The sequence below is a fragment of the Episyrphus balteatus genome, chromosome 2, assembly GCF_945859705.1.
Source record: "Episyrphus balteatus chromosome 2, idEpiBalt1.1, whole genome shotgun sequence".
Taxonomy (NCBI): Eukaryota; Metazoa; Arthropoda; class Insecta; order Diptera; family Syrphidae; genus Episyrphus; species Episyrphus balteatus.
The window spans coordinates 121,658,302-121,669,209 of NC_079135.1; the positions used below are offsets into that span (position 1 = coordinate 121,658,302).

General features: G+C 32.4%; 1 protein-coding gene across 1 annotated transcript in view; it reads right to left on the reverse strand.

Moving 5' to 3' along the window:
- LOC129912013 (tetraspanin-9) overlaps window positions 1–10,311 on the reverse strand; it is a 290,881-nt gene extending 280,570 nt beyond the window's left edge. Inside the window, exon 1 of the mRNA XM_055990093.1 lies at window positions 10,301–10,311. The gene's annotated coding sequence lies outside the window, so the exon portion shown is untranslated. The remainder of the gene's footprint in view (window positions 1–10,300) is intronic.
- Between the last annotated feature and the right edge of the window lie 597 nt (window positions 10,312–10,908).

A 10,908-nucleotide genomic window follows, 5' to 3' on the forward strand; every position in this document is an offset into this window, starting at 1 on the left:
TATTCCAAATTTTCCCTCGTATGCTGTTCTAACAAATAAGAAAACAGCATAAGAACAAAATTTTGGAATAAACCCTATGAAATCCCTAGCTATAACGATTTTCCAAAAGGTGGCCGGAAACTGGAGACGGCCGAAAATAGGCAACTCTACCCTACCTAATAAGTTCAGGACTAATGATATTGCAATAGAAAACAATACCATTCTGATTAAAGAAAGCCGACTAGGCTCTTCAAAAATTTCACATCTTATTTCACATAATTATGTAGATTAAAAAAGAATCGATTTTTTGTTCAGTACAACAGACTTCGCGAATTATTTACGACAAGTAAAACGCAATGAGATCGATTTTAATTCGATTTTAGAAGAAGTTTGTGTATGGGCAATTCCATGGTAACTCACGTTACATTCACAAAAATTTCCAACACATAAATATTTTTTTTTTCAATTTTAATGTAAATTGATACGAAATTACTATCCATGAATGGAGCATAACTATTACTTTCATAATTCACTAAAAAAATTGTCTTTATTTTTAACATTTACTTGGGAAAAATAAAAGTTTGATGGTAACTCACGTTACAAAAATCGGACACGAATTTTAAGGGTCCGACAGTATGAAGTTTTTATGTGAAATTAAGTATCTTAATTTGTTTTCAATGAAGATTCCATACATACAAAATTACAAGCTTTTAATATTAGTGACAAAACCAAACATTTTTTCAATATTTCAAGGAAAAATTTTTAAATATTTAGGTAACTCACGTTACATTATTTTGGTAACTCATGTTACCTGCGATTTGTGGTTCCAAAAGTAAAAAAAAGATGCATTTTCACTCAAGTTTTGTTTTAATCGAATAGTGTGTAACGAAGCTTGCTTAAATGTTAACTTATTTTAGCACTCACCAGGGGATATTGTCATCGTCACTATTAGACTCATCATATTTTCAGTTTGCTTGTTTTTCCGTCATTTTCATGTGAAATTCTTCTGTTGCTGGCAAGCTTATGCTATAAAAATGCTTTACTGGTTGAACAGAATGAAAATTCGCTTGTAGCAAAGAAAAACGTCGTGGTACAAGATGTCAAATAAATTCGCTCAAAATGTAGAAAAGATGAACAGAATTATGTGGCGTACAAAAATGTCAATTGCCTTGAAAAAAAAAATAATTTTAACTGAGTAACCACATTAGAAACGTCAAAAGTCATTCCGCTTGTAGCTTGAAGTAAAAGTCGACTCGACTTGTACCACAGCGAATTTCCTTGCCACAGCCACAGCTACGTATTCTAGCACCAATATACTAATTTCATACTTTTTAACTTTGACAGCGACACAAGACACAAGCCACAGACACACATTCTGGTCTACCAGTTAAGATTATTAAACTCCCTGAATTTTTATGTTGCTATTTATAAATAGTAATTTTCTAATAAAAAAAGTAAAAATGACTGCATAATTTGTTCAAAATTCGTGTCCACTTTTTCATGGAATTACCCGTATGGCTTTTCATTCTTGCAGGGAAGCTGCCTATGTAATCAATTTATATATATATTGAAGGTTTTGAGTGAACAACAACAACTTGTGTGTACTTTCAAATAAACTACAAGAAACAAGAATCTTATGTCAAAATTCAAATAAAAAAAAACACTACTAGAAAAGTCAAAATGACATTTTCCTATAGCGTAGATAACTCAGCAGCTACATGTGCATTATTTTTGTGTGCATTATTGTGCCTGTTCACACGTGAAGAACGTCTAGGGTTATCATACGTGAAGAATTACTTCTGCGTATTTTGTTTTTCATTTTATGTTTAAAGAAAAATATAAAAATGGTTTTGAAACCAAATTTATGTTTTTTGCATCTTTGTTTAAAATTTTGTCACAAAATGACTTTGTAAATTTGCACTTTTCTCTTTTGGCAAATAGTAGTAATGGAATGACGACACCAGAAAGAGATGCGTACCTACGGGAACGGGTAGTTGTATGAAAAAATTCCAAACCAGAAAGTCAAAGTTCACGTGTGGAAAAGTTTCTCATGTAAACGTCGGTCGTCGCCGTTCCAGCTTGGAATTTTTCCACACGTGAACGTTGACGTAAATCACCGGTTTGGAATTTTTTTTCATACAATTTCCCGTGTGGAACTGTTCCGGCTTGGAATTTTTCCCTACCGTAGTGCCACCGTATTCACTTTTTCGATTTTGGTTTACAGCTGTGGTGAGTTAAAAAATTTATTTTTCCGAAAAAATCTTAAAAAATTGGGTGATTTGCCTACGGCCTCTAATGGCCCTATTCTGGCAAACCTCACAAGTTATGAGGACCTCACAAGGTGAGCTGATTTTGATTTTGTGAGGTTTTCGCGTCACAAAAACTTTCGAATTTGTGATCTGCTCTGAAGGAGGTCACAACTCACAAGTTGGATTTTTGCTAGTAAGAAGTTTGTGAGAAATAAATTCTTACAAAATCGAGTTATGATCACCTTGTGAGGTTTTTGTGACTTGTGAGGTTTGCCAGAATAGGGGGGTAAATCACTTGATTTACCATACAAATATAAAGGCTTGGCCACACCGGAGGGTATGCGGTAGAGGTACGGGTAGCGGCAACGATATTTGTATGAAAAAAATTCCACATTAGAACGTTGATATGTCAGTTTGGAATTTTTTTCATACAAGTACCGTTACCTCTACCCGTACCGCTACCGCATACCCTCCAGTGTGGCCAAGCCTTAAAGGCTTGGCCACACCGGAGGGTACATGCGGTAGCGGTACGGGTATTTGTATGAACAAAATTCCAAACTGACACATCAACGTTCAGATGTGGAATTTCTTTCATACAAATACCCGTACCGCTACCGCATGTACCCTCCGGTGTGGCCAAGCCTTTAAGGCTTGGCCACACTGGAGGGTATGCGGTAGCGGTACGCGTAGAGGTAACGGTACTTGTATGAAAAAAATTCCAAACTGACATATCAACGTTCTAATGTGGAATTTTTTTCATACAAATATCGTTGCCGCTACCCGTACCTCTACCGCATACCCTCCGGTGTGGCCAAGCCTTTAAAGGCTTGGCCACACTGGAGGGTATGCGGTAGCGGTACGGGTAGCGGTGAGGGTACTTGTATGAAAAAATTTCCAAACTGACACATCAACGTTCAGGTGTGGAATTTTTTTAGTACAAATATCGTTACCGCTATACCGCATACCCTCCGGTGTGGCCAAGCCTTTAAATCTCCCCAAAACAAGATTTAGGCCGTTTTTGAATTGGGTTAAATACTTAACCTCTGTTAAATTTTTGACACTATTGTGGTGGATAAAAATGTTAAGTTGTTAAAAATTTAATGGGCTCTGGGACCAGGTTAAATTTTGTTGGCAGATGTTTTTTTTTTTATTGAAAAGGAGTAGTATCATGGTAGAAAGAGGCAGAGAAAAATATTAAATAATAAGCTATACAACTGAAAATTTTTTTATTCACCTCAATAGTGTCAAAAATTTAACAGAGGTTAAATATTTAACCCAATTCACACACGGCCTTATAATCGAAATCGAAAATGAGGGAATCAAACATACCCAAACACACAGATTTTGATGTGCTGAACGCACTCATTTTCTTTTTTGACAACTTATGAAAAAAATGCCATAATAGGAGGGTTCACATTGACCAACTTACCGGACAGACTAGCTGCCATTTGCTGATCGGATAGTATTTTGATAATGGGAACACACATCCGACGGCCACCCAACTAACTATTTCGATGTTATAACGATGGTGAGAAGCTTCTCGTCATGACTAATTTCACACCTAAAAGACTCATATAACCCTGTTTATCATCAAAAAGGCCCCCTTTTTTACTCCTATTAAACTTATGAGAAGTGCAATGAAATACTCCTGTAAAGTTTCTCATCAGTAGCCGAGAGTGGTATTCGATCCTATAAGTGTGGGAAGAAGTACACTGTAAGACTACTGTAAAGTTTGTCATCAACAAACGCAAGTGGAGGAGAAATAAAAGGTGAGTGAGGATATAAAAGGAGTGGAAATAAAACGAGGAGAAATAAAAAGAAATTAAATTGTGTTGCATTTATGTTGATTTTTATTTAAGTATTAATTTATTTTTATAAAGTTTATCTGAGGAGCTAGGCCCAACTAGCACAACAGCTTCTATAAATTGAGATCTCTACTACTAATACTACTTTTTATACAGCTTGTATTGAGCTTGCTTCAGAATTTAATTTCTTATAGAAGTTCGAACTTGTTTAACAACTTCTAATAAGTTGTTTAAATACTGTTAAAGAAACTTAAACGAAAAAAAAAATTGTTGTCGGAAAAGCATGCTTAATGAATTTATACAAGCTTTACAGAAATTACCAAGTTTAGTAATTGATTTTTGGTTTTGATATTGAATAATCTAGCTCGGACACTTTTTGGTTTTGACATTGAATAACTTAGCTCAGACATTTTTTTTTGACATTTCTGATATTTGAACTGATTAAGTTTTTGATTTCATTAATGAATATACTAGGATGGCCGAAAGTAAAAAAGAATTCTTTTTTGTTTTTGTAGTTGTTTTTTTTTTTTAATTTCGATAAGACATGTATTAAAGAGCTATACAAGTTCTCCCGAAGCTATCTGTCAAATCTCACAGCTTCGGTAAAGCTTCATTTAAACTTCTTAAAGAGTTTCAAACTTGTATAACGTTCTCCTTTTTCCATGCCCAACAACCTTACTAAAGTTTAAAAGAAGCTGAAATGTAGCTTTTGTAATACCTTAACCGAAGCTGAAATTTTAGTTGGGTATTGTGTAACAAAAAATAAAGTATCTTGCATTTCCGATTTACAATTGTAGAGATAAAATTTAGTAAAGCGCGATTTGTATACTGGACTTTTGGCCAGAAATTCACTTTCTACCGTGTGAACATTAATTATTATAATGTGCGCAATAATTATGCCCATGTAGCTGCTAAGTTATTTAAGATTGGTACTTGTAATAGAGCTAGGTGGCGCTACTTGCTAATCCTTTTGACAGTTCTTGTCAAAAAGTAAATTTTCACAGTCCACCGCACAGTGTGGTAATTCGCCAATCTGACTGGACAAAATAGAAAAAAAAAAGTTTAGCCACATGATTTTAAATCATGAGCAGAGCTTCTCAATACAATGGGTAACTGTAATTCATGTTTGGTTTTTTTGTTTTCATCTCGGATTATCGTAAGCTAAGCTTGAAAGTTGGTTCTTGTCAACAGTTGGATGGAGATAATACAAAGTATTCTATTTTTCGCTTGAGTTTGGTTGACGACTAAAAACGCTGTGGTAGTTTTTTTGTTGTAATTGTTTTTTTTAATTGTTAATCTACATTTGGGGGTAAGGTATTATAATTTTTATTTATTAATTACCATTGCAACTATTTAAAAAAAAATAAATTCTGTATGAAGGCTAGGAAGTGCAAAAAAAAATATCTTTGTTTTTCAAATAGAGGTAAAGTTAATTTTTCCGCATTTTTCCGGTCTGAAATTAATTAATTAGTGTTTGGTGGAGTGTTGTCATTAAGATTAGCTAGTTACATGTCTCGCGTTTTCTCGACCGCCATACAACTTTTTTCACTTTTCAAAATGAAGTCAAGATTTTCAAAAAAACAAATTTTCGAAAAATGTGTCAAAACTGCCAAATAAGATCGAAAAGACAGTTTTTTTGATCTTTTAATGAGCAGGTATCATTTTTGGAACATTTTTGACAATAAATAAAAATTAAAAACATATATAAAAGTTTTGTGCTTCAAGTTAAGCGAAAAAAGACAAAAAAGGTGGAAGACACTTTGGACCACTCTTTAAACATGAATTTCATTTTGCTTGACCAATATTATGTGATAACTACATAAACAAAAACAGTAGATAGTGAAACAAAAGTAGAAAAGAATTTTTAAAAACTAAAAAAACGGAAAAAAAATAACAAACGGAAGGTTAAAAGTCTCCTAAGTGCACCTATCCATTAGAAAATAGTTAAAATCATTAGAATCGCTCTCCGCAAAATTTAAAAAGCATATTCCAATAATACCGGAAAGGATTTATAGAAATGTTCTTTGAGTGAAGGATCAAAATGTATAAAAGATTAAGTTCTGATCCTCTGGAACCACTAGACCACTGGAATTTTCAATCTAATGAGGCATTATCATTGATGAATGATGCTTTTCTGTCGGAACATCTTAAACAAGTTCAATGCAAAAAGCAAGCAAGTGTAAAAGGCCAGAAATAGGGTCACGAAGAAATTTAGAGAATTATTAGCTTGAAAAACATCGAAGGTAATATAAACACAGCTGTTTTTAATAGGCCCTTATGTTTCAAGTTTGCATCGCACAAAAAGGAGTTACTTTTTTAAATTATCTGCAGATATTTTTAAAGGTGATGCCATTTTTTATGATTGTGAAGCATATTCAATTAAAATCATTGCTAACATTTTAATTTAAAGCATGATATTGAGAAAATAAATCATGTATGTCACCTGGCAAAAACGTGTGTAAAAGTTCTATTTCTTAATAAAACCTAATTATTCTGCCTCTCTTTTTTCGTGAATAGCAATAGAGTTTTTATTTATTGAGATTTTTCAAGCGTTTTTTTAAATAATTAAGTATATCCAATCATAGAATATGTTTACGGAAACATAATCAAAAATGCATTTTCTTCATCACTATTTTGACCCACTTTTTGCAGAAATTATAGATTTCTTTTTAAAAAATCTTTCTTTTTTATAGAATTTTATCTATTCACATTCATTTGTTTAAAACTGTTTAGAAAAAAAGTCGATTAAACGCGAGTTATTAATTTTGTCCAGCTAGATTCGTGATTGGCCACACTGTGCACCGCCGGAAAAGAAGTAAAACTTCAAAAATTTTTGTCGTGACATTTTTTGAGGTTATCTCAAAAACCTGACGTGATGGGGCAAAACGGACTTCAGATTCGGGATCAGCTAAAACTTAATCAAAAACATAATCGCAACCCCAGGTCAGAACTTTTTTTTTCTTTTTTTTGTGTCGCTGTGTAATTTTTTCTACAAATTAAGACAATTTTTTTATTAAATTCCCCTAACTGCTAAACGAAGGGGAATAGACCCCCCTCACATACGATTTTTTTCTTGTCTCAACCAAACCTACACGCTCCAGCTTTTTGGCACATTACTCCTGAATCACCCTGTATAGGTAACGAAAGCAGTTAGCAATAACATCTATTCGTTACTTACCATTGACCCCCTTTTTCATCTTGAGACAATTTCGAAGAGTGCTTAAAAGATGTATTTTCCCAAACAAAAAAAAAGCATCCCAGTATTATAATAGGAAATTAAAATATAAATCAAATATATCTTTTCCTATATCTATAAATGCTATAAATAAAAATCTCCAATCTCCTCATTCAATTAATTGGTCGTTAAAGATAAAAGGACCTCTCTCTGTCTCTGAGTTAAATCACCCATCATATGCCCCTGCATTAAAAAAAAAATGACAAATAAAGAAAACGTCTTATTTACCCTTTTGTTGGGGATCCAAAAAAAAAAGTAATAAACTGTTTTTCAATAAAATCGATTAGGTTCATCAATTTAAGTACTACCTTACCTATACACAAGACAAAAAAAAAACATAAAGGACTATCAAAAACCGCCGAAACGACCGTTGAAAGTATTTGAAAAATGTAACAGATACCTAAACCTTTTGTCCTAAGAGGCTATTTGTATTTTAATTTTTATTACACCCTGAACCTTTTTTTGTTAGGACTGTGTGTGATTGTGAACCAGTTTAACGTTTGAATAAGATAGGTCTATCGGTACTCAATCGGTTTTTAGTACCAGTAGCGGCTTAAGGTTTAGTCAAAAAGGTTGACGTGTAATAAAGATTTATAGTCGTTGGTTTAATCGTAAAAATAAAAATGGAAATTACCTTTCCATTTTGTAAACTAACTTTAAAATCATAAAAAAAAACAACATACATTTTTTCCTGACCTCAAAAACGTCTATTATCCGAGTGCCAATTCCAGACAGTAAACCTTTGAGTGTCTATAAAATTTGATCCATATTTCTTTAGGGCAACACCACAAATCAATTTCAAAATAAAAAGAAACCGAAAACACCACCCAGATTCCCACCATCAAAATCGATTGATGACAATAAAATCTCCTTCAGTGTGAGTTTCATTCCATATATACTCATTTTGAGGTGATTGATTTCTGGGGGATATAAAAGTCGTCAGAGATACTGAAAGTATCTCTCTCTGTTCTCAACGTAAGCTGGCTTAACAAAGATACAATCTCTAATTATCCGCCCATGAACCAGTTGTATGCCTCATTTTCTGTGATAAATTCGTAGATAGTCTTTAAGTTAGAGCTTTTTTTATGTTAAACTGTGGGGCAAATTTCGTGTTAATATGGATTAAAATTTATTTTTGTATTTCATTAAAATCCGCTGAAATATTCAAAATTACACCTGAAAAAAATGAATTTAAAACTATATCTGACTATTTTTGTCCGATTTCCGATGCATTTTGCCCCACTGTAATAATGTCAAATCTGTTTCTGAAAACCAATTCTTGAAGAAGTAAAAAAACCTTACATTTTGATTCTATGTTAGGCTGAAAATTGTGTCAATCTTAAGCTACAGACATTTTAATATTTGTCCATGACCAGGACTTAAAGAGATGAGAAAGTCGTAAACACAAACACGTAATGTCAAAGCATTCAAATGTTTAATGAAAGAGAGTTAACCTTTGTTTTTACATGTCAAAAAAAGAGTTCTTTTTGAAATGTTGTCACACATGTGTTTGTCTTTTGCCATTATCCTAATTTCAACAAAAGCCTTTTTTTGTACTTTTGATCACTTAAAAAGGATTTTGTAATCTTTTTTTCTGTAAGTTGCAACAACCTTTTGCTACCTTTGATGAAAGTGGCTTTATTCACGCAACGTATGCAAAAGAAATTTAAAAAGTCGATGCATTTAGAAAGACATGATTTTGAAACCCTTCACATTTCGAAAATTTCACAAAAGGGATATTAGATTCTTTGCTATAGCACAAAAAAAAATTATTTTATTAACCTTATTGCATTAAGTGTTGCCAACTGGGGCAATTTCTTTGGTCCGGATGACATGGCGACATAGCGACATGGCGACATAAAAACTTGAAAAACGAAATCTCAAAATGTTTAAATATAAAAATTCTATAATTTATGATAATTTTAGCACCTCCAAAATCGACAATTTTCGATTGAGACTTGTTTCAAGATTTTGTGTCTAGTATTTTTAGACTTTTAATATCGTGATTCCGACTTTTCGGATAAGGTTAAATAGCTTCTAAGTTTTAAGTTTTATTACAAAAAAAAAAAAGATCATGTGTTTAATTCACACGTGGTAGAAGTGAAACCTTAAAAAATCATTTTTCTTGAATAAAAAATCTAACTTTTTTTTATTGCATCACCTTTAAATCCATTGTTTATATATGACAACTTATAATAAATTTTATATCACCTGAAAGATTATTATTTCACCTTTTTAATGACGTTTCAATCATATTTCTACCATGCCTACAAAAAAGTAAGAATTTTTAAAGCTATCCATGTCGAAATTTCAAACTGAAATTACGGTACTTAATAGTTCCTACACTGGTGGGTAGTCGTCGTCGGCAACACTGCCCATAATCTCTTAAAGGCCCCAACTACATTTTTCTTACTTTTGAGTTATAGAGGAAAACACTAAATCTAATATCGCAAATTGCATATAAAAATGAAAAAAATCAAAAGTACATTTTGAATTTTCTGGCTTATTTGAAGACCTAGGCTAAAAAAATAAATGAGAATAAATCGGAGACAATGCACTTACTCAAAATATGTAAAAAAAATCTAAATCAAAAATTTTATAGTCAGGGCCTTTACGAGATTATGAGCAGAACAGATTTCTACAGGTGTTTTTCAAGTTTTTCAATCTTAGATTGTGTAATTTGTAACGCACGTACCGTTATGTGTGATATATCAAATGAAAGGTAGTATTATCAGCATGCATATTACATTTCAATCAAATTTGTATGTGCTCTAGATCAAAAGATATAACGTGTCTAGAAAAAAAACATCTTTTCACCGTTATCTCAGGATTTTAAATATGAAATTAATTGAAATTTTGTTTTATAGTTCATTTAATTACCTATCTGCAGTATAAATTTCATTTATCTATCTATTAAAACAAAAAAGTTATAATCAATTGATTTTTCCTGTCGATTTTTCGTTTCATCGTGTTTCAAATCACAACGATACTAAAGAAGTTTTCACTTCAAAAACTTAAGTAGTTGGCAATAATGTATCCCTTTATGTATTCAATAGATACAGATTGATTTTTCTGCAAATTTAATACTGCCTGCTGTATTATGCCACAATTGTGTGTCAACTCCTCAAGGAATTTTGAACTCATTCAGCAAAAGGAAGTTTTTAGGTTAGGGCAAAATATAGGTAGAAGATAGGTATTATATTGCTCATTCAGCAGGTTATTTGTCATATGCATGTGTATCCGGTGTTTTTTTTCATAAATTTTTCTATCTCAATCTTTGATCTTATTTCGTTTTTTTTTTTGCCACACAAACCTAAACAAATGTTGTTAATTTTATATAAAAAAAAAAGAAATGAAAAAAGAGTTTAAGTGGGACTCATTGTTGGCAACGGCTCGTGTGTCGTGTATAGTCTTTTTCCCTACACATGACTCTCCGCATATGATAAAAACGAAGGAATACAGAGCGATGATAGAGATATGTATAAGACTTTGCTAACAAGGAAAAAAAGGGAGGCAAGGGCCATTAGAGTCTTTTCATATGTCACATATCTCTGACGGCTTTTCAATCAAAAAATTATTGTGTCGGTACCAGAGAGGAGGAATTTGAAATATATAATCTTTTGACCTTGTCCTGATTTGT